At 35.7% G+C, this 24,727-nt stretch overlaps 1 long non-coding RNA gene across 3 annotated transcripts in view; it reads right to left on the reverse strand.

Annotated features, from left to right (window-relative positions):
• Positions 1 to 9,480: 9,480 nt before the first annotated feature.
• Positions 9,481 to 24,727, reverse strand: part of LOC311603585 — a 66,892-nt gene continuing 51,645 nt past the window's right edge. For 2 of the 3 annotated variants that reach the window (XR_014781140.1, XR_014781141.1), the window contains 2 exons: positions 9,687 to 9,775; positions 9,481 to 9,531 (listed from right to left, as the gene is read on the reverse strand). This is a non-coding gene — a long non-coding RNA (uncharacterized lncRNA). Of the gene's footprint in view, positions 9,532 to 9,593; positions 9,776 to 24,727 lie in introns of those variants that run through there. The other variant, XR_014781142.1, reaches the window with a different exon arrangement.

The following is a 24,727-nucleotide window of genomic DNA, read 5'->3' on the forward strand; positions in this document are numbered from 1 at the left end:
TCAGAAACTCCCATCAGATAAGTCAACTCTGTGCTGTTAACGTTCCAGGCTCCCGTTCTAAAGCAGCTGCTACTCATCAAATCTGATTCTCCTCGGTCTCCCACACATGTCCTAGCCTCTGCTGGATGCTTAGTTGATCATGCCCAGGAAATGTCAGGCTCATTTCTGGCTCCTTTCTTTGCATGTGTCATTTCTTACCTCTGACTGAAATGTAATTATCTCACCTACCCCAATCCAAAACCTTTGAAAGACACAGTCAGATTTAATTATGAGTTTATAAGTTTTTGCCCCCTCCATGAACTCATTTCTTAAGCACATCTCAACACGTATCTGTCAGACTGCAGACATTACAGCACGTTTTAATTGCTATGTAGATCTTCCTGATTGTGGAAGCATGGACAGCATAGAGAATCTTTCTGCTTGTTCCCATACATTCCATTCAGTAACTGATATACCATTGTCTTTCAAACAAATGAGAACATTTTATCCCTCAAAACCATATATAAGATTATTATCATAAAAAGAAAGGACAAATATTTTACCGATATTCTGAAGTTGACATTGTAGGTTGATATGAATGAAAATTAATAACAAGAAAAAATGTCTCACATTATACATGGAGGAAAAATGTCCTCCCTGAAACACTAACTCACAGGGTAAATGTTTTTTGATTCACAGATACAAGCAACTTATAAAAGCATCTAAGTATGTGTAATTATTCAGCCTTGAAGAAGTTAAAAGAAGTTACAACTTGCATTCTGACAACTCGAGGCTCAGGAGATGGATATAAAGGGTGCATCATTATGAAGCTGCATTTTCTAAAGGGCTTTTATAAGATTGAATGACATAAATTCTGTCATGTTAGGACATAGAGGAAAAAACATTAGGAGAGGCATTTCTTTTACTGTAAGAACTGTGACTACTCTGGTGGCTGCTTACTCTACACAATGTGTATAAGAAAGTCAATAGGATATTGAGTCTTGGAGTGTTTAAATATTTACCTAATGTTACATATTAATTAAATAATTTTCAATTTAATTTGATGCAGTTTGCAATTAAATACATGGCTTGAAAATTGTGTCTCATCTTTACAATGGATTTTATACATGACAGAGTACAATATGCAATGAGTCATGTAAAGAAAATGCTAGAATGTACCTTCCTCCCAAACCACACCACCTCAAAACAATCAACATTTAACCTTCATTGTCTCATGGATTAATGCCTCCATGCCTCAGGTGATTGTGTCAGATCAATAAAACGCCAAGGTCACTCTACGTGAATAATAAAGCCAAGTTCAGAAACTAGAGTAAAGACAAGCCTGACCTCAAGTGCCCTACTATGTCAATTTCTAAGTTGCTGAGCTCCCTGTGTTTCTCAACCTGAATAATTATAAATTTTGTTTTGTTTTGTTTTATTAGAGATCTGTATGGATACATTTAATTTCAGCATTCATTACTTATTGCCATTTAAAAGTCAACTAACAAACAGAATGGTTTATTAGGCTGTGTGAAAATGCAGTTGTCAGTTACAGAGCAATGCATATCATAAGTCAATGAAAATATATTATACAAGTGTTTTATGAGGTCACTCTGTCTCTGACTCTTTCAGGATGATGTTAAAATTCAGAAATAAATCAGCTGGTTTCATTGCAAAATTGAATTCAAAACTTGAAGACATGCTTTAACAGTAAAAAATAATAGCAAAACTATTAATATTTTTGCACCCAAAATTCTCCTTATAACCAAAAACACTTATATAGAAAAATATCCACCCGTGTATGTATTATATCCCGTCCAGGTTAAACTCAGTCTTTCTTACACACACACACACACACACACACACACACACACACACACACACACACGGGGGGGGGAATAATAATTTCAAATGAATTCAACAAAAAATATATCTAACTATACACTGATTAGTGAGCAGCAATGGTGAAGAAAAATGAACCCTTTCTATTCCTTTCTTTCCATTTCCTACCTGTTGGTCTTGAAGCTAATTTGTTGTGAAGTACTCTGCACTGTTTAGCCTCTGTGCTTTTCCTTGCCGTCTGTCAGGGGGGCTGTATTACACTTAATTTGTCTAAAGGATGTTGTACAAACCAAGCAATCAATCATCATTATTTCAGCAGCTCATAAAAACCTTTGCAAACACATTATAACAGCATGGTCTCAAGTTGGCAGCTCTTTGGTTTTTGTAATTGTCCATCTTTCTAATGGCAAAACATAGGAAGACTCAGCGCAAAGGAGGATATTGTGGTTTTTAGATATGATAGCATTCCTAAACTCACCAAAAGAGGTTCAAAATCTAAGAGAAGAATAACTATTAGGGACAACCTTGTCTTCCATGTAAAGTTTGACAGCACATCCTTTACAAAGACTTCCATAAACTATAAAGTACCAAAGGTAGAAATCACAGCAAAGACATTCTCTTGGAGACTGTAACAGACTATAAAAATATTGGGTGCAACATACATTATTCTTCTCATGAAAATTAAATATTTTGGATATTATTTTGCCAATAATGGTTGTAGTATCACTTACAATAGAAGACAATTGCTAAACACTAAGCACTTCATACACCAGCCAATTTTCAGATGTATTCTTTAAGTCAAAATTTTCTCTTATTACTTGCATCTCATAAGAAACTCTCAAGTTCAAGTTTATCACAGTGTAAACTAATGTTACTGTACAAGTTTCTCTTAAGTCACACACAAAAAAATTGTGCCAACCTCATACCAATTTATAAATTTAATATTGTATTCTTTTTTTCCCTCCTTTATTAATTTATTCTTGTTACATCTCAATGGTTATCCCATCCCTTGTATCCTCCCATTCTTCCCTCCCTCCCAATTTCCCCTTATTCCCCTCCCCTATATAGAAACAAAATTGACATATTTTATTAAGAAAGATTCATATTTCATTGTTTAAAATTTTACTTTATGGACAAGTAAGTTGGACCATCCCTTGCAGGGTTATTCCTTTAATAGAAGAACTGTGATCAGTGTCCATTTCCACCTGAGGACTGACACAAAGGCACTGGATGCCTAGATGGCTTATCCATTAAAGAACCTATACAAACAAGAGAACATTACCCTCAGATCTAAGTAAATGCCAGGTGGGCTTGGTGGGACCCTGCAACTCCAGCCTCAGAAGGCTGAAATGGGATCCACAGAGCAAGATGACTATCAAAACTGGCTGTGTAGATAAGCTCTGAGTTTGAGTAAGAAACTATGAATCATAGAATAAAGGGGGAGAGTGAACAGATATGGAGAAAAACTATGAGCATCTCCATCAGGCTTCCACACACATGCCCAATCTTGTGAACATATGTGCCTGTATATGAACACATATGTACACCCACAGACATGTGAACACACAAAAACACACAAATATACATCTTTCACTCAACCACACAAAGGAAGAAATATTTTTAATGAATTTGAAAGTATCTGTTCTGTAAATAGTTATAGGTTTCTGTCCAATGGTTTCTAAACCTTGCTTTCTTTTGTTCTCTAACAACCCACCTGTTATAGTCTGCCAAGTGCTGGAGTAGTAAGCATGAGACTCCATAGAGAGATAAGGTTGATCTTTCAAATGAGATAAGTAACATTGTATAGTGTGTCATTGGATTCTTCAACAAACTTATGTTAATGTTTTATTTTGGTTTCGTTTTTACCAACTATTTTACTTTCCTTGCTGTTGTCATGATAAAACAATGACAAAACCGATGGGGGGGGTTTTCTTATTTGCTTTACACTTCTACATCACAGTCCATCATTGACGAAAGTCAGTACCAACTACAGTTCCAGCTCAAGGGGAACTCTATACCCTGGCTCCATAGGCACTAGCACACAAATGCATATATACACCCAGACCCACAGGCAAACACATAAATAAAAATAAAATAAACCTTTAAATATATATAGTTATATCAAGGAAGAAAAAGGAGCCTGTACATTATACTCAGAAGATGAAATGGGATACACTTTTAATAAAGCATTTGCAAGCAACATTTATTTTTTATAATATCTTGTGCAGTAAAAATTGACTTCTTTCATATCCAACAAAAACAGATGTTTATTCATGTTAGTATTATAAAGATCTATTGACAATAGATCAGTGAAAAAATACAATGAAAATAGGGGCTAGAGAGGGTGCTATTGCAGCATTTACTGTTCTTTCAGAGGATTTAGGTTTGGTTCCTACACCCAACATCAGGATGCTTAAAATAACATGTAAATACAGTTCTAGGGACTCCAGGTCTCCTTGGCACCTCTGTGCATGTAGTTTGCAAATACTCACACAAATGCACATGCCAACACACAGATACAAATAAATAAAAATTTTCAAAGAAAAGAATTGATAAAATGCCTATTAACTGCTATGTATCTAAATACTGATATTTACATTTTGCATTCACTCTTTGTGTAGCAGTGTAGTTTATAAATATTCAACAATACTTCCATGAAATTTTATGATTATAATTTAAGCTTCATTTTAATCAAGGAATTGGAAAACCTCACAAAAGATGTTTGTAAAATAGTGCGAGTTCTTTTCTTTTTCTTTGCAACAAAAACATTTGCAAGAGTCATGCTGTTTTATCGCTTTATCAACAGGAACTTTTCATATACTATAAAAATACTTGAGGCTGAAAATGTTTAAAAATCCACTTGGTATATGGAAAATTTCTGAAAAGTAAAGAAAAACCAAGCATTCTAAAGATTCTATTATTGCTATTTTATTCATAAGCACAAAAATTTTAATACAATAATTAGAATGTAATTGTACTAAGCCAATGACTGGATTGACTTTTCAGATGACTGGAGTAAAATTTTAACACAGCAGTCATAAGCATTCCATCTTTAGTCACATTTTGTTTTCAATATTATAAGTCATCTTGGACCTCCCCTTTCATTCCTTTCCTTTTCTTTAACCTCATTTAATATAATGCCTTACAAGTGAAAAAAATATTAATTACATAATTCACTAAAAATTGTTAAACTTATATTTTATATAGTCAATTGAGTGAAACATTTTTCCCTGGCAGTATTCCATAAAAAACAATTTCTCAGCATTGTCGTCATTCCTACTCTCCTCCAAGTCACACACAATCCATTTATATTTTGGATACTGTTTTCCCCTGATAATCAGGTATTTGTTTATATAATGACCTTTCTTATTCCCTGTCAACCTTTTCTGCTCCATTGTCCCCCTTTTCTCCTTTATATCACTCTGTTCTTTCTACTTCGCTGTGCTGGTTAATTTTAAAGACAAACTAGAGTCACCAGGGAAGTAGGAACCCCCACTAAAAAGAAATTGTCCTCATCAGGCTGGCCTGTGGGCACGACTGTGGGAGATCTTTAGACTAATGATTAACATTGAAACTCTACCCCATTGTGAGTGATTCCACTCCTCAGATGGCAGTCTTTGGCTGTATGTTTAAGCCGTGTGAACAAGCCATGTAAAGCAAGACAGTGTGTAACTTTCCTTAGTTGCCTCTCTTCTTTTCCTGCCTCCAGCTTCCTCCTTTACTTTCTTGTCTTGGCTTTCTTCAGTGATTAATCGTGATGCAAAGGGCAAGTCAAGCAATCCTTTCTTCCCTCAGATTTCTTTAGGCCAAAGTATTCATCACAGCAAGGGAAAACAATCTAGAGCTCTTTTTAAAGCTCTTCCCACTTGCTCAGTTCCTTACTATATTTCCAACATGTGTAGGTATTCCAAATAAACACACATTTCTTAAGATTCGATGCTACCTTAGAGAAAGACAAACATTATGTGTTTTTTCTGGTTTATGGTTGTTGGCTTAACCTCTTTTTTTTTTTTCATTTTTTTCTCCTTTATTAATTTATTCTTGTTACATCTCAATGGTTATCCCATCCCTTGTATCCTCTCATTCTTCCCTCCCTCCCATTTTCCCCTTATTCCCTTCCCCTATGACTGTTCCTGAGGGGGATTACCTCCCCCTGTATATTCTGAGTAGAGCACAGGAAGGCTTGTTAGAGGTTAGAATGCTAGCAGGAACTAATGCAAAACACTTTCTGAAAAAGTTGTATTTGTACAGGGTTGTTTTAGCTACTCTGTGTTTTTTGGTTTTTCATATGAACTTGAGAATAGAGCTTTCAAGGGCTGTAAAGAATTGTTTAGGGAATTTGATGAGCATTGCATTGAATCTGTAATTTGTTTTTGGTAAGATGGCCATTTTTACTATATTGATTTTCCTGATCCATGAACAAGGGAGATATTTTCATCTTCTGATATCTTCTTCAATTTGCCTATTCAGAGACTTGAAGTTTTTTTCATACAAGTCTCTCAGTTGCTTGGATAGAGTTACACCAAGGTAGTTTTATATTAGAACTGGCTATTGTGAAGCAGGTGTTTTTCCCTAATTTCTTTCTCAGACTGTTTGGCATTTGTATACAAGAGAACTACTGATTTTTATAAATTGATTTTGTATCCAGCCACTTTGCTGAAGGTGTTTATCAGCTGTAGAAGTTTGGGGTCACTTATGTACACTATCATATTATCTGTATATAGTGATAGTTTGACTTCTTCCTTTTCAGTTTTTATCCCCTTAATCTCCTTTTGTTGACTTATTGCTCTAGCTAGGACTTCAAGTACTATATTGAAGAGATACAGAGAGAGTGTACACCCTTCTCTTGTCCCTAAATTTAGTGGAATTGATTTAAGTTTCTTTCCATTTACTTTGATGTTGAAATAGGCTTACTGTATATTGCCTTTATTATGTTGAGGTATTTGCTTGTATACCTTATTTTTTCAAGAGTTTTAACAAGAATGGGTGTTGAATTTTTGCCAAATGCTTTTTCAGCATCTAAGGAGATGATCATATGTTTTTTCTTTGTTTGTTTATATGATGATTACACTGATGGATTTCCATATAATGAACCACCCCTGCATGCCTGGAATGAAGCCTACTTGGTAATGGTGAATGATATTTTTAATGTGTTCTTTGATTTGGTTTGCCAATATTTTATTGAGTATTTTTGCATCCACGTTCTCAAATTCTCTATCTTTGTTGAGCCTTTCTGTAGTTTATGCATCAAGGTGATTGTGGCTTCATATAATGAGTTTTTGCAATGTTCCTTCTGATTTTGTGAAATAGTTTGAAAAGAATTAGTCTTTTTTGAAGATCTAGTAGGATTCTGTGCTGAATCCATATCCCTGAGCTTTGTTGTTTTTGTTGTTATTGTTGCTGTTGGAAGAATTTTGATGAATGCCTGTTTCTTTAGGAGAAATAGGACTATTTAATTAGTTTACCTAATCTTGATTCAAATATTGTAATTATTAGCTACTGAGAAAATTGTGCATTTTATTTAAATTTCCAAATTTTGTAGCATATTGGCTTTTCAGGTAAGACCTAATGATTTTTTGGATTTCCTCAGTATCTGTCATTATGGCTCCCTTTTCATTTCTGACTTTGTTGATTTGAATACTCTTCCTCTGCCTTTTAGTTAGTTTGGCTAAGGGTTTGTCTGTCTTGTTGATTTTCTCAAAGAACCAGCTTTTGGTTCCATTGATTCTTGGAATTGTTCTCTTTGTTTCTAATTTATTGATTTCAGCCCTGAGTTTGATGTTTTCTAGCCATCTACTCTGCTTGGGTGTGTCTGCTTCTTTTGTTCTAGAATTTTCAAGTGGGCTGTTAAGTTGCTAGCATGGCATCTCTCCAATTTCTTTATGAAGGTGCTAAGTGCTATGAACTTTCCTCTTAGCACTGCTTTCATTGTGTCCCATAAGTTTGGGTGTGCTGTGCTTTTATTTTCATTGAGTTCTACAAAGTTTTCAATTTCTTTTTATTTTATACCTTATCTAGATGTCACTGAGTAGGGAGATGTTCAATTTCCATGAGTTTGTAAGCTTTCAGTTGTTTCTGAGGTTGTTGACTTACAGCTTTAATCCATAGTGGCCTGATAAGAAGCAAGGGGTTATTTCAATCTTCTTGTATACGTGGAGGTTTGCTTTGTGACTAAGTACGTTTTCAGTTCTGGAGCATGTTCTGTGAGGTGCTGAAAAGAATGTGTATTCTTTTCTGTTTGGGTGAAATGTTCTGTAGATATTAGCTAAGTCCATTTGATGCATGATGTCTATTAGCTTCATTATTTCTCCATTTAGTTTCTGTCTTGATGATCTGCCTATTGAGGAGAGTGGGGGCTCATAGAGTGTGAGCCACCAACCTAAGCACATTCATGAACTGGACCTAGGAGCCTCAAACTTATGGAGCTAATGGGCAGCTAGGTCTTCATGCAGGTACCATGAAGTAGCTAGGTCTTCATGGGGATAGCTAAGAGTAGCAACTGGAGTGGGGTCTATCACTGCCATGAATGTAGTTGCCTGTTACTGCATCATTTTCTCCTAGTTTGGCAGTCTTGTCTGGCCTCAGTGGAAAAGGATGTGCCTCTTCCACGTGATATGAAGTGGTGGTGTGGGAAGACACATGTGGGTGGGGGCTCCCTTTTCTGAGAAGAAGGGAGGGGAATGGAGGAAGGGGGTGGGAGGTTGCGACTTGGAAGAGAAGATGGAGTGAACTGTGATAAGTATGTGAAGTAAATAAATTAATTAACTAAAGAGGAAAAACTCAGGTGACTAATAGGCATGTCTTTTTGTTAATTGTATTTGCTAGTTAAATGATAAGAAATTTTTAATTGATTTAATAAATACTTAGGAGTTCTTAAAAAGTGCCTTTAAACCCGTAATAACGACTTCTTTGTGACAAAGAGAAGAATGTGACTAAGCTATACAAAGAAAGAAATATGCATATATATGTATATAAATGCATGAATATATATGTAAATTTTTATGTATAGAAGACTGTAGACAGACACACAGTAATGAAATACAAAGACAAGGGTTGTTTTTAGTTCATATCCAGTAACAAAAGGATAAAGAAACACTAAAGAAAGAAGGGAAGATGGGATCAAAGAGGCTAGACCTATTCTTGATAACATTTAAATAGAATTAGTATTTGAGATTATGGATAGCAATAGCATTAAAGACATTTTTTTTTCATCCCGGTTTACTACTCTTGAACTTTGCCATACCTAGTTTCTTTGAGAAATTCCCCCTTTGATTCTTTGATCCACGTTTGCCTGGCATAGTTGAGAGGCTGAGCTATGACTATTACCTCATCATCATTCATTGATCTTCTCTGTACAGTGCAAAGCACAAGATGTTCTCAGGTGATTGTGTCTCTACAAAGACCACCTCAGTTAAATAAGTCACATTGATTTGCAACCTTTCAACATCTGCTCTTTGAAAAATCAAACCAACTGGATCAGAATCACAGAAAATATCCAGGAATCTGTTTTTGTTTGTTTGTTTGTTTTGTTTTGTTTTGTTTTTTAATGCAAGTTAAGGGGCTCTGGTGAATGGTAGTTTGAGAATGGTTCTATAGATGGTGCTGAATGATTTTCAGTACTGAATCAAGTTGACGTACCGAAATTCTAGTACTGTTGTAGCAGCCCCAAGAGTGGCCAGTGGCAGGCAGTTAAGCCTTACTTCCTGAAACCTGCAGATATCATAATGAAGAAGTATTCACAGGTAAGAATTAGGTGAGGATTCAAGAGAGAATTCAAGTCTAGTGGGACAAAAGTATTATCACAAGTGTCCATGAAACAGATTGGTAAATGAAATTGTATGTAACAAAGAGAACAAAATACTCACATGACGATGAGGCTGAGATCTAAGGATACTGGCCTTGAAGATTAAAGAGATGTGGCCACATGCCTACACATTTCCAGCAGTCACCAAACCTGGAAAAGACAATAAGGTCCATGACCCTAAGAGTATCTTAACTTTTAATCAAGTGGAACTGATTTCATTCTGAAATGTAGGGCTGTAAAAGGTGAATGTATATAATTTTAAGCCATGTAGTCTGTGATACTTCATAAGAACATAATTCAATTCACAAGGCAAATATTAAATTGAACAAGAAGTGCATTGAATTAATCTGACATTCCTTTACTATATTATGGTGTTTTGAGTGATAATATCCCCATAGGCTCATACAATTAAATGTTTGGTTTGGAGTTGGTGGAACTGTTGGAGAAATATTAGGAGGCATGGCCTTAGTTAAGAACGAGTGTCACTTGGGGTGGCCCTTCAGGTTTCAAAAGCCCATGCGAGTTGCAGTTAACTATCTGTCTCTCTGTCTGTCTCTTCCTCTCTGTGCATCACTGCCTCCCTACCCCCACTACTCTATTTATCACTCTCTTTCTTTCCTCCATTGTGCATATGGTTAATGTCTAAGCACAGAAGTTCTCAGTTAAATAATCAGAACCTTGCCAACTTCTCTGTTGCCATGTCCTTTGCTATAATGGTCACAGACTCACCATGTAAACTCTAAGTAAGTCACCAATTAAGTTCCTTCTTGTATATGGTGTCTTGTCACAGCATTAGAAAAATGAGTAAGACATGGAATAAAGGAGAAATGGCTTCAAGTGTTATATTTGTTGAGTATTTTGGGATTGGTCTTGTTTTAGGTCTTGCGTTTCCTTTCTCCTTTTTCTTTCTATTTTAGGGGTCAGTGATTAGTGTAAGGGTAATCATAATAAGAAACTAATAAAACATATTGTTCTTTTTAATAATCAATACAACTAGATTAGCATATTTATAGAATAAAAAGCTCCTTATCATATATGACTTATTATTCTAGTTTTTTTTAAACATGAGAAATTATAAACACAAGTTGAAGCAAAATGAGGGCAAAAAGGAATGGATATAAACAATATCTTGTTTAATGCAGAAAGATCATGAAAATGGTAATTACACAATGGTACTAGAGACCCTAATATATATGGTTTTGAGTCACATGTGTTCCCTCTTTACCTGGTCCTTGAACAAATGACTGCTCACTGCACATGCTATAATACATTAATGTATATCAAAGCAAAAAAAACTCACATTATAGCTTAGAATAGTGACAAGAAAGAAACTGTTTGCCACAAACTTTTCTTGATATATCCATCACCTCTCATTAGCCCTTTCTCTTCTAATTTACACAGATATCTAATATAAACATTTGCTGGAGGGTAAGAGTCAAATACATTTCATCAATATAAGTTTTTTCCTCACTATGCTCCATGCATAACTGAGCACTCTCTACCTTGGAATCCCACTATACTCAGTACTGATCCATGTGGCATCGTTTACATTCTACTGCACTTCTTTTGTATCCATGTACCTCTTGTTAAACTGCAAGCTTTTACTTCCTAACACCATCAAGAGTCTGTGAGTCTCCAAGCACGGATGTCGTACACAGCCTAATTCGTACAACACAAGAGGATTCTGGGGAGTAGTTCAGTGGTTAAGAATGCACAATTCTCTTGCAGAGGAGCCACGTTCAGGGTCCAGCACCCACATCAGGTGGTCATAACTGCTCGTAACTCTAGCTTCACTAAACCTGACACCTTCCTCAGGGATCCATGAGTACCTCACTTACGTATGTGCAGAGCCATACACAAGCACACGTCTATTCCCCACACATATGTAATTTATCTATGAAAATTAAATTGTATGTTATTAAAATAAGATAATTTGAAACAGATAAGGAATAAAATGTTTCTAATTATCTAGATGATCAGGGCACATAAAGTATTAAATGGAACCCAGATCATAGGCAAACAGAAATCAGGATTTAAACTGAACTTATTTTAAGTGAGGCGCTAACACCAATAGGATATATGTACTACTGTGAGAAGCTGAAATGTGGTAGCAATCACTTGAAGCCTTACTTGAAATACCACTTAGTGCCATCAGTTAGTATCTTGTCCACAGTGGAAAGAGTCAAGCAATCAGATGCTGAGGATAAAGAAATGAGCAGAACAAACATTACCCACTTAAGTCGCCCAAGAATAATTGAAAAAAGCAAACAGGTGAACCTTTTCACCTATCCATATGCATAAATAGGACAGTAGAAATAAAAAGATGTATTAGTAATAGTAAATTTATTTAGAAAGTTCCTTAAATTAATCAGTACGTTTTTTAACTCTATCCAAGGACTTCAAGTGGTTTCTGTTTTAATTTTCTATCAATGTTTGATTTCATGGCAAAATGATATGTTTTTATTTTCTCGTTGCCATAAAGCTACATATAAGTATTTTGGAATAGAAAAGACCAGGAAAACTATAATAAGTAAATCACATCTCAAAACCAGAGTATAATATCTCTTATTTGGGATAATACATATAAAATATAAAATGTGAAGGCTATAACTCCTCTTGTCTGAGTACCAGGATGTCTGCCAACCACTTCTGTTTGCTCTATCTTCCAGGCTGCAGAATAAATTCTCTAGCAACAGACCAACAATTGGGCTCCTGTTACTAAAGTTTTTGTAATACAGACTTCTCTCTTTAGTGATCTACTTTACTCCCAGCTATTCAAGAAAGAAATGCGGACTCTTCTGTTATTCTTTCCTTCTCTCACAAAGCACATGTGATCAGTAAAGAAGAATCTGTTTCTCCAGGCCATTGTGTCCAGGAACCATTTCCTTTATTCCTGTCTGCTGCATTAATATCACACTGGAGTCTTTGTCATTGTTGACCTAGTCTACCATGGGAAAAAGAAAGGATGCACCCAATTGATGAAGGCAGGACTCCAGATATAACATAGTGTTAGTTGGACCGCCATGCTTAAAAAGCAATGTGCACTCTGAAACCATTCAATTCTGTTGATTATTTTTTAAGGTTACCTGTTTCCTGTTATAATACACTTGACTTATTGAACATGGAACACAAAGACACACAGACATACAGACACATGCACATACACCACACACACACACACACACACACACACACACACACACACACACACACAACTACATATCATTACTACTAAAAGTTTTATTAGGTTGTCCCCCTAGTTGCAGTTTCATAAAATAATTATTACTTGAATAAATTATGGTAGCTTCTCAGGAAGTCCATGATGCCCTAATTTTATAGAAAATAATATTATATGAAGTAACCACTTTAACATTTGTTTCATCCTTCACTCTTTTATATTGGTTTTATATTGTCTTATACTTGTAGAAATAGGCAGATTCTCCATTTTGTGCTTCATGTTGCTCTATGATAAGTTTTTGGCTAAGACCATGGAAGGAAAAGGTAGTGAATTGAGCAGATCAATTAAAGCCTGATATTATATTAGTCTTTTAATTCTACATTAAAAGGTCATTGTATCTATGACCTCATTTAGTTAATTATTACTTTCGTATATATATGTGTTTGTGATATGTATATGTCTGCATACTCAAACACATATGCTCACATATACACATAATCTAATGAGTGCATTCAAGGCTCCTTATATTTACAAGTGTTGAGGACTGATCACTTAGTATTAGATAACTTGGGAGAGCACTATTACATAAGGAAAAATGACCTTTCCTCTCTCAGCCTCCATTGATTGCTGGTAGCACATCATACAGGGTTGACACCTTGTGAAACGTCCTCTTCCTATACTGCTATTTGGACTGCTGGTATCATTAAATAGGTCTTGTTTACACAACCACTTCGTTGCAATTTCATGGGTGCAGCCTTGCTATTAAAACTCTAATATCCTGTCCAGTAGCACGTGGAATTCTCCCCTATGCAAATGAGACATCCTCAGTTTCCTGGCCCTGGCCATTGATCTACACTCTCTCTAAAAGCAGCCTTTGTTCCCCCCCCAATTAAAGAGCGGCCTCGCTGAAAAAAAAATATGAAATAAAATAAAACTAGAATACACAATCTTGTAGCATTCATCCAGGTTCTCTGCACTCAAAATCTGTCTGTGTCCTTTTTTCAGTGTCCCCTCAGTTTAGGTGCAGAGATTGCATCATTTCTATATAATTTGGACTTAGACATACCATAGTTACATATTCTATGCAATTTGACCCACTTTGGATCTCTGTAATTGTCTACATCTGCTGCAAAAGAAGCATCTTTGATTAGGGGTGAGACGTGTGCTTATCTCTGGGTATAGGGATAAATATTTAGAAATTATAGTGGTTTAGTAAAATAACAATAGGAGATTTTTTCCTATGGCCCTTCACTTCACCAGCCACAGGTAGTTGTCTAGGTTTGCAGTACCAAAAATGAAATATTTCCAGTTGTATGGTATGGGAATTAATTCTAGACAGATGTTTGTTACCCACATCCCAAGACAAAATATCACTATTATATCATTGGAAATATCTTGCTGAGACAATCATTACTGTAGTTATAAATTTGGGGGAAAATGTGGAAGAGGCCACAGGAGGAGTTGCAGGAGGGATAGGGAGTAGTGGGAATAATGTGAACAGTATTCTAATATGAAATTCTCAAAAATTAAAACATTAAATGAATAACATCCATTATTGAAGTGTGTTTTCTTATCGTCTTATGGGAAATCAATTGCTCTAGGCTGAAATATGACAACAGCCTCCGAAAGCCGTCTCTTGTTTTCTGCTTTTGTCTTAGACATAAATCTCATTGTGAGCTCTATTTTGATATTATCTGTTTCACAAGTCTGTTGCCTGAACAGTTACATGAGAACAGAAGGGCACTTCTCTCATTTTGATGAAATGTTCTTATTTTGTCTTTGAACATATAATTTGGAAGCAGAGTCTGTTGGGAAGAAAATGAAATGTTTTATTCCTTTTTCCTGCTCAGCTGCCCTGCTGAATAGAAACAATGTTAGCAAACATCCTTACCTGGATTCTCATCTTAGAGAAAACACTCTCTGTCACCATTGAAGGTGATATAATAAAGGCTTTAGGCTTTTCATAGAGGAAAAAAAAAAAGAATTGGCATTTTGTGAAAAGCCTTGGGTGTTATATGGTATCATTTTTTTTTTGCTATATTCTATGACAAAGGTAGAGTAGATATGAGACTAGAGGCAGTGTTGGATGGAGAGTTTACATTGCCAGAAACTTAAGAGATCATTGTAAGTAACAATAAAAATAAAAATTACAATATGTTTATAAATAAATTTCAGTATCATGGAACTACGTGTTTTCCCCTTGAAGTTCCATTTTATTCTCCAAAATCACAAGAGTTTGATATCTGTAAAATGGTTTTTATAACTCATATAGAGGTTTACAAAGTTCCTAATAACCAAATTCATGTCTGATGATGAAGATAAACAAGTTCACTCCACAGCACTCAAGGATTTACTTTAAAACTGTGATAAATATGTATATGATACTCCTCTTAAATATTGTCACATAACAGAAGATATATCCCTAAAGGGTTTCATAGGCTCCAAGACAACTAAGGTTACTCACAAAAATTATTCATTCTACAAAATATTATATTCCACCTTTGAACTGTCTACAGAATTACTCCATATTACTGAATATTTGTGAAAAGAAAAAGCAAAATAAAATTTAGAGTTTTCCTGAAAGTATAATAATAACATTTGTAGTAAGAAAGCTGTTTTAAACATCGGCATTTAAATCTTTACCAGAGAAAAAGATTAATTTTTTCCACTCTCATATTGGGAGCTATGTGTCCTAAAGATATGTGAAAATAGTGATGTGAAATATACTATAAGATATGTAACTGATATATAACCCAGAATATATTAAAAAGAATTCACAAACTCAACAGATAACATGAACTAAAAGGAAAAGAAACAAAAATATGATCACATGAGAAAGATGAATGACATATCAAATATGCATATTCAATACAGTTTTATGTTAGATGAAAACAATACAGAGGATGACTAAAATCTTTCCTTGTAAAATACCCAAAATGATTAATTTATATTAATTTTTTTAATTTAAGGGGTTTTTTGGAATATCATACATGACTAATACATTTACATAATTTTTATCCCTCCCTCTTCTCTCTTCAACTCTTCCTCCCTTGTGACCTTGTATTCCCTCTCAAATTCATTACTTTTAAATATATATATGTAAATTTCTATATTTCTATAAATTTATAAATATATAATTTATATATATGTACACACACATATAATATGTATGCATGCATATATGTATGTATATGTGTATATAAGCCTGAGTTCATTTAGTTTTGCTCATACATAGATGTATTTACGAATGATCATTTGGGATTGGGTCAGGGAGTTTGTCCCTAAAGAATACTGATTCTCTCTTGCTTAGTAGCCATTAGTTGCAGGTAGCTTTTCCACTAAGGACAGAATCCTCTAAGATTCCCTCATCCACTTCTTTTCTGAGTTACACACCCTCTATAAATAAACTGGTTTGTGCAGCAATAGAAGCTGAGAAGTAAAGACCTACATTGACAGACTAAATATACAGAATGGTTAGTGGCTGGTGGGAAGCAGGAGGGGTGATGGTGGGATTTTCACTTTGAATGTGTGTCTGAAAGCATACAAACACTATATTCTTAGCTTCCAGTCAACAGGTCTTTCCAGAAATCTTATAGTCAAATGGTTTTCATAGAACTGTTCTTCACAGTAATAAAATGGTAAGTTAGAATCCATAATCTTTGAATTTTACAATCAAACAAGAATGTTCAAAACTTGCCCAAGGCAATAAAGTGTTGGGGATATAACTTAGTGGTTCAGAACATGCCCCGCCCGCCCAAGACCATGGATTCTTGCCTAGTACTATAAAGGATGGTTAAATGATGATAATTAATGATGATGATGATGATGATGATGATGATGGTGATGATGATGATGGTGATGATGATGATGGTGGTAGATTATAAATGCATGTAATAAAATATGAGTATGGTAGACATAAATAGATATTATGCATTTATACATTTAAGAGACTATTCAGTGAGACTATACAGTTTGTAAGTCTTCTCAATAAGCCAGAGTGAATTAAATATAAACCTGCCCCAATAAGATCTGAGTAAGTAAGCGTGATAAGAGGTAGAGGCCAGCATATTGATCCTGGTCCCTCTAGAAGTCCTCTTGAAGGATAGCACACCATTTCCACTATTTGTTTGATTGATACTCTACTTGCTCCTGGGATTTTCGTAGCAAGTCCTGTAGTCTTGCCTTCCATGGACTGCCTTCTATAGAACTGAACTACTTGTTGGATTTCCTCATGGGTCTCACCCATCCTTGTCATGCCCTTACCTAAACTACTCCTCCCATTCATGGTGCCCTGGAAACAACAGAAATGACCTTCCCAGAAATCCTCAAGTCATGTCTACTTTTATAACCTCAGTGTGTGACAAGTCCATGAAGAACTGTTAAATCCTAGATGAAAACATAGGGATCATTGGAAAATAGTCTGTCTTCTGGAGTTTGTAACAGACTGCTGACTTTATGAGAATGAAGATATTTATTACTCTATCAGAGAGCAGCACTGACAATTAGCTTATATTACAGACATATCTGAACAATATAGCTAAGTAAACACATCTTTCCCTTTTTCTAAGTATAATACTTTCTCATACCTATTGAAATAACTATGTGAAGTTATTAAAGGAATGAGTCACATGAGTGATTAAAGCTTTTAGAAATCTATCTTTAAAACAATAACACTTATGTAACTTGTCTACATGACATGGCATTCAGGAGTCTTTTAGAATTGTTTCTTCTCCACTTACAATTTACCAAAGTTTTGCTTGATTAATTAACACAGTATTAAGTTAAACCACAACCTTATGTTTTTTAAGGTGATGATGATGTAACATTTACCAGAAAGTGAAAAAATAATTTTGGTCCCTGACAGATTCTTTTATTTCCTTCTTTTCCCCCTTTTTTAAAAGTATGAATTAGAGTCATCCTCGTATCCTCTTAGGAGGCTACCATGTCCAAGGTTTCCAGCTTGTCACAGAGATACTTCCATCCATGGTCTCACTTATTTCTTTATGCCCTCTGTCCTTCCACCCCTGATCTCCCCAGGTCTGGTCACTACCCTTATTTCCCTCTGCATTCCCTTTCCTGCTTGTTTCCTCTCTTTAACCATTTCACTGTCTATTTTCCTTTCTGAGTGAGGTTTATCACCCTCCCTTGGGACCTCCTTGTTACTTATCTTATTTTTCTCTATACATTGTAGTGTGTTTATCCTGTACTATATGGTTAAAATTTACTTATAAGTGAGTAAAATCATGTATGTCTTTCTGGTTCTGAGTCACCTCTTTCAGTATGATATTTTCTAGTTCCATTCATTTGCCTGCAATTTTCATGATTTCCTTGTTTTTAATAGCTGAGTGGTATTTCATTGCATAAATGTACCATAATCTCTTTATCCATTCTTCAGTTTAAGAACATCTATGTCATGTGGACTGAAAAATTAATCTCTCTAACGAGACAGGACTCCTAGTGGAGGGAGGGGAACACAAAGCCAACCACAAAACTTCTACCCAAAATTTACCCTGCCTACAAGAAGTGCAGGGATAAAGATAGAACAGAAATTGACAGAATGTAAAACCAATGCCTGGCCCAACCTGAAACCCACCCTATGGGAAAGAGCCAAAGCCTGAAACTCTTAAGGATACTCTGCTATGGTCACAGACAGGTGCCTAACATAGCTGTCTTCTGAGAGGCTTCACTCAGCAATGGGTACTAACAAATGCTGAGATTCACACTCGAACATTTGGCAAAGCATAGGGAGTCCTATGGAAAAGTGGGGGAAAAGATAGAAGAACAGAGATATGACAGGAGTTCCACAAATAGACCACCGCAGCCAACTAACCAGGGCCCAGAGGGCCTTGCGGAGACTGAATAACCAACCAAGGAACAGGCATAGAGAAGACCTAGGCCCCATACAGAGATGAAGCTGAAGGGTCCCCTAGTAAGGGGAGTGAGGACTGTCTCTGACGTGGACTCTGTTGCCTGTTTTTTGGTTTGTTTGTTTTTAAATCAGTTTTCTCTGTCTGGAATGCTTGCCAAGCCGCAGGGGAAGGGGACTTTCTCCGTCCTGATGGGACTATATGAGCTGAGTGTGTGGGTGAAAAGAGAGGGAAGGTGGATCTGGTAGGAGGGGAGGAAGGGGGCAGTAATCGGGAAGTAAAGTGAATAAATAAATGAATCTAATTTTTGAAAAAGTATATCTAAACGCCTAGGAACTATTCGGGAAACTCTAATATAATGGATCATTTTAAGCTTCACAAGAGAACCCAGTTACTCTGTTTACATGTCTAAGACTAAATCTAAAACTGTTGGATGATGGGTATGATGTCAGTTTGGTATTTACTGAGGATGCCTACTTAGTTCTCAGTGTGGGGACGCTGAAGTGGTGTGACCTTTAAAATTCAGACCCAGGTGAGAAGTGAGTGAGTCGTCCGGTACATTGCCAGAGGAGAAATTTGTCTCCTTATCACATTCATTCTCAGGAGAGAACTCATGATAAGGAAACCTGTATCTTCCTTGCTGTCTGCCTTCCAGTCTTACTGTGACATCTCTTCTCTCTTCTGAATCCACTCAGTACTACCATCCAACAGAGGCCCCAACCAGAAACTGAATGAACAGCTTTGGATACCTAATTTTAGACTTTAGTTTCCAAAAAATGTTCATTTCTAAGCCTTGGGAATATAGTTATATAAATGTAAGTGAACAGCTAAAATGGCAAGATACATGTTTTTCATTTACACATTATTTACTGACTCATTTATTTATTTGTCCACTTTTAGGAAAAAGAAGGGGGTTCTGTTAACTGAGACCTGGATAGATTCACTCTAATATCACAAAGTGGCTAACCCCCCCCGAAATAAATTGAAAGCTGGTGAGATTCACAAACAGCAATCGTTAATCCTATTTATATGCTAAAGTGTTGTATATAATCCTAAATCTTTGGGTCTGCTTTTCAAATATAATAAGACATTTCTAGACGCTCTGGATTTTCATTTTATCAGAACAAGAAAATCCTGCCAAAACATGAGAAAATTTGGAAGACATAAATTTGTAAGAATAGGATGTAAGGATAAGAAATTACTCTTCTTCCGTCTTTCCTTCCTTCCTTCCTCTGTCCATCCATTTATCCCTCCTTCCCTCCTTCTTTCCTTCCTTTCTTCCTTCTTTTAATACTTCCTTCCTCCATCCCTCCTTCTTTCCCTCCTTCTTTCCTTACTTTCTTTCTTCCCAAATACTTGGGATTGAACAGCAGCTCAGCAAAATAAATGATGCAATAATAAAGTGTTTCCTACTTATATCAATTATATGACATCATTATTTAAGTCTGCATTTTTGCCAAGGGTTCTGCCTGTGTGTTTCATGGTGTGTACTGATTTTATACTAAAATAATCTCCTCCTGTGTAGTCCTTGGCAGGTGTTTAGTAAATAACTTCAGGTGATTCTGAAGGCCCTTTTTAATTAGAAACCATTGATATAGAAGTTTTTTCCATTCTAAATTCTGCAATCTGAACACATTTAACTTAACTGTGCATGACTGTCATTTTATTCCCTAATGGAACTTACCCAAATGTTTTTCATTCATAAAATAACACCAATTACAAATACAATTAACATGGACTAATATTTTACCATTACAGGATTCTGCAAAGATGAATTTCTCCTGAGAATAGCTCTGGCAAGGTTCCAATTCTTTATTCCCTCTGCAAGCATAAAGTAGAGGGTGGTGGAAAGACCACAGTGAGAGGCTAGACTCAATGCTATGCTCCACTTACTAAAAGAAGGTGCTTTTCAAAGGAAGATTTGTTGAATCACATCATCACAGTTCTCTCATCTCCCTCTATCATTTCTTGCTTTCTACCTTTCCCCCTCTTCCCTATACATATAAATACATAGTCAAAATGCTCTGTGTGTGTGTGTGTGTGTGTGTGTGTGTGTGTGTGTGTGTGTGTGTGTATCTGTCAGTCTGTCTGTCTGCCTGTCTGTCTGTCTTTCTGTGTTTCTGCATGTCAATCAATTCGAACAAGGAAGGTATAGACTAGGAACTGAAAAAAAGTGAGTTGCCATGTTTCATCATTGTTCTATGCAAAGCAGTTTGATAAATATGAGGAACTCTGTTATGGGCACAAGATGCTCATGATAAGGTACTCATCAACGTATTTAACATTTGTTCGGAAAGACAGAATTGATAGTGGGAACAATAAACTAATATATGAATTCCTTACTCTAGATGAAGTGCGCACAATTCACAAAGTTACAAACTGCAATTAACAAGGTAAATGATGTGTCTATGCAGCTTTGAACCATGAGTCTTTGGAGATGATGTGCCTTTCCATTATAGAGGTCTTTTACAGCACAAAATTAAACAACATTAATGTATATGATTAGATCTCTCTGAAATGTCTAACAAGTCCTTAACTTTAAAATTGTTCTCCTGTGATTACATGATGTTTACCAGATACTTTGCACTTTTGGAATAAGGCTATTTTGAAAGACACAAAATATGCAGGCTATTAGACACTGATAAATCTACTTAACAAGAGAAATCCTGATGCACAAGAGATGCCACATGAAAATAAATTAGATGAAACCAGTTGCTAGGAAACAGGACAAACTAAGTGCATTGGAGTAGGTAGAGGAAGCAATTTTGAAAGACATAACAGGCTCCACACATACACACAGAGATAAAGGCAATGCTGATTCCTGCATCACAACACAAACATAAAAACATGGGCTTACAGTTACCTGGGCTCAGAGCAAAAGAAAAGAGGTGGAGATGAAATCATTGAAGACACAGATTTGTCAGCATCCCTAAAGCAGTTTTTAATGTGTCCAGACTCCATCTCAACATTATGATATTGCTTCTTACATAGTTCACTGTTAAGAAGAAAATCTTCATGTAGAGAGATAATTCACACTTAGAGCAAAAATAGAGAGATATTGACACCAATTATCATAGTTTAAGGGGGTAGAATAAATATTGCCTATTTTCTGGGTCAGGGATTGACACACTGAATTTTCAGTTTCCAGTGGGATGATCTGATCTCTATTATCCAGGGAAAAAATCTCAAAACTGGGGGCTTCCTGGACTTCAATTTTAGCTGAGGTGCTGTTCAGTCATTTCTATTTTCCAATGAGTGCATTTGTGACATTTTATTAAAATCTGAATTTCTAAGCATAGATCTCTTTTCTTACATGCCTGCCATCAAGATGGAGTTGTAGAGGTCAAAATGAGTATAAATCTACATTCCATTCACATATATGCTTTTTAAAAATATATTTTATTTATTTATTTGTGGGTAAATATCTGTGAGTACATGCATGCCACAGGTTATATATAAAATCCAGAGGAAAACTTATGGTACTTGATTCTTTTTTATTATTATTATTTATTCACTATATATCCTGATCATAGTCCCTGCCTCATCTCCTCCAGGTACCACCCTCCCTCTGTAAAACCCTTGTCCCTCCTCTAGTCCTCAGAAAGGGGGAGCCCTCCTCCCTTATCATCTGACCCAAGACTATCATGTCTCATCTGGACTGCCTGCAGTCCTCTTCCTCCACAGCAGGGCATCTAAGCAGATGCTGAGACTCACAGTCAAACTTGGAGGTGGAGCACAGAGAGTCGTATGAAAGAGCTGAGTGACAGAAGGACCTGAAAGGGACATGAGCTACACAAGGAGACCAATGGAACCAACAAATCTGGGCCTGACATGAGGGAGGGCTGTAGAGACTGATGCACCAACCAAGGACCATGAATGGTGAGGACCTAGAGGCCCTGCTCTGATATAGTCCATGAGCGTTTGTTTCTTTTCCTTCCACTATGGGGTCTTGGAGGAGTTCTGACTCAGGTCAGCAGCCATAGTGACAGGTACCTTTACCACAGAGCCATACTCCATAGCCCTTGAAAAAATAGCTTTTTTATAATAACACCTTGTATTTTATTCTTAATTCCTCATCGGTCAAAGAAATAATTTAAAAAAAACAGTATGCATGGGGTCAGATGGGTTGCCAGTGCTAAGAGGGGAAGTAGACACAAGCCACCATCCTAACCCAGAAGTTATCCACAATTGATGGCCTAACTGGTTACAAAAGAAAATTCTCACTAGACATACAAACCACACTTAATGGCAGGCTTAAGTACATGGCCCACAGGACACAAACTCAATGTTTCTTTTTTTCAGGATAATTTTTTGTCTCACATGCTTTGTCTCAGAAAAATATTTACCTTACATATCTTTTAAATATATATTATATCTATTTGTGTTTTGGTGCATTTCCTTTGTCTCTTTTTTTTTTTTAAATTCTGTTTGTCTTGTGCAATCCTATTATTTTAAATCTTACCTTATTCTATAATATTCTAGTCTTCAACCACATTTGAAACTTGAAAAGCAAATAACATTACTTACTATGTAGGAAGCACAGGCAAGCAGTTTCCAAAATATAAAAATGACAGACACTTGGCTACCTGGACACTTATTCAAAAATTCTCTAAAACACTGGAGCGTAGTTCAGCCTTCTGGCTCATAATATCTGATATGCTCATTTGTGAAGCAGGAATTATGAAGGACTTGCTTACCCTGTCATGACAGAGTTTGGCAGCCAACTTTGCCTACATGCAAAATTTGCCCATATTGACCAGCATAATGTCTACAGAAGAAAAAGGGGCATTTCTTTAGCCAGTGTCAGCTTGCTGCTCTTCAAGAAAAATGCTAAAAGAGATTCTTCCATGTTCATAACCTTCTTTCAAGTCAAACAAAATGCTGCCAGGAGCTGATACTGCTCAAAGTAAAAGGCCTTAAAGTAATTTTTAAATATTTAAATGACACATTCTGTAGGTCGCTGGGTTTTTTCAAACGTTTACATAGTTTATTGTCATTATATTTCTATAGTAAAGCTGAAAAGAAAAAATTTCTTGTCCCTAACTATTTAGTATCTGCTCAACGGAGGATATATATTTCTGTGATTAAACAAGATAGTATCTGACATGACATGAATTTGGTTGATTAACTATTAACTTGCATATTTAACTGTCCTAAACAGTTTGTAATAGCAGCTTGTATAAGGATTGAAACTAAAAATGTATTTTTAATTGAGTTCCTTGGGTCCAATACCTTATCCATGAGAAGAAACATACATACATTGTGTGTATCAAAAATAACCTTAAATTTGTATCACTATACAATAAACTACACCAACATATCCATATAACCTTATTATGCATCAATATACAAAATCTATATTGATGTTTCAAAAATAACTTTAATTCTGTACCAATACATAGAAATCTATCCTAATATAATAAAAATAAATTTATTTTTGTATCAGTATACAAATACATACCAGTGTTAGGTGATTGACTTATAAAATACACTTTTGTTTAAGAGTAGATTCAAAACCTCCTTATGGAGATGGATTCTTCACATGTGGCAAACAAGCCCCTGGGCAAAATGTTCTTGTTTCTACCATGGACAGAAATCTGCCTAAAAAAGGGCAAGCTTGGATGCAGGCAGAGTCGACAGCCAAACTCTGCCAAGACAGAGTAAGCAAGTCCTCAATAGTTCCTGCCTCACAAATATGTCTGTCAGATACATTGGGCCAAATGACTGAATATGATGCTCCAACATTATAGAGAGTTTTGGGTGGTTATTAAGGTAGAAAATTGTCTCTGTTATCTTCTCATTTGAAAAGCTGCTAATCAATTTTATTCCTTATCAAGTCTCTGATGGGGTTGAAGACAGAATAGTTTGTTTGGAGACTAAGATGTTTTTACGTCTAGATATATGTTTTATGTTGATAATGATGAGATATGGTAAATATTGATTTACATTAATAATTTTAGACTTACAAAAATAGTAAAGGTGATTTCTTCAAGGCCATCAAATACACATAATACAAATAGTTAAAACACTAAGAATGTAACATTTATATAATTCCTG

The sequence above is a fragment of the Acomys minous genome, assembly GCF_964271855.1.
Source record: "Acomys minous genome assembly, chromosome: 8".
In the NCBI taxonomy this organism is placed as follows: Eukaryota; Metazoa; Chordata; class Mammalia; order Rodentia; family Muridae; genus Acomys; species Acomys minous.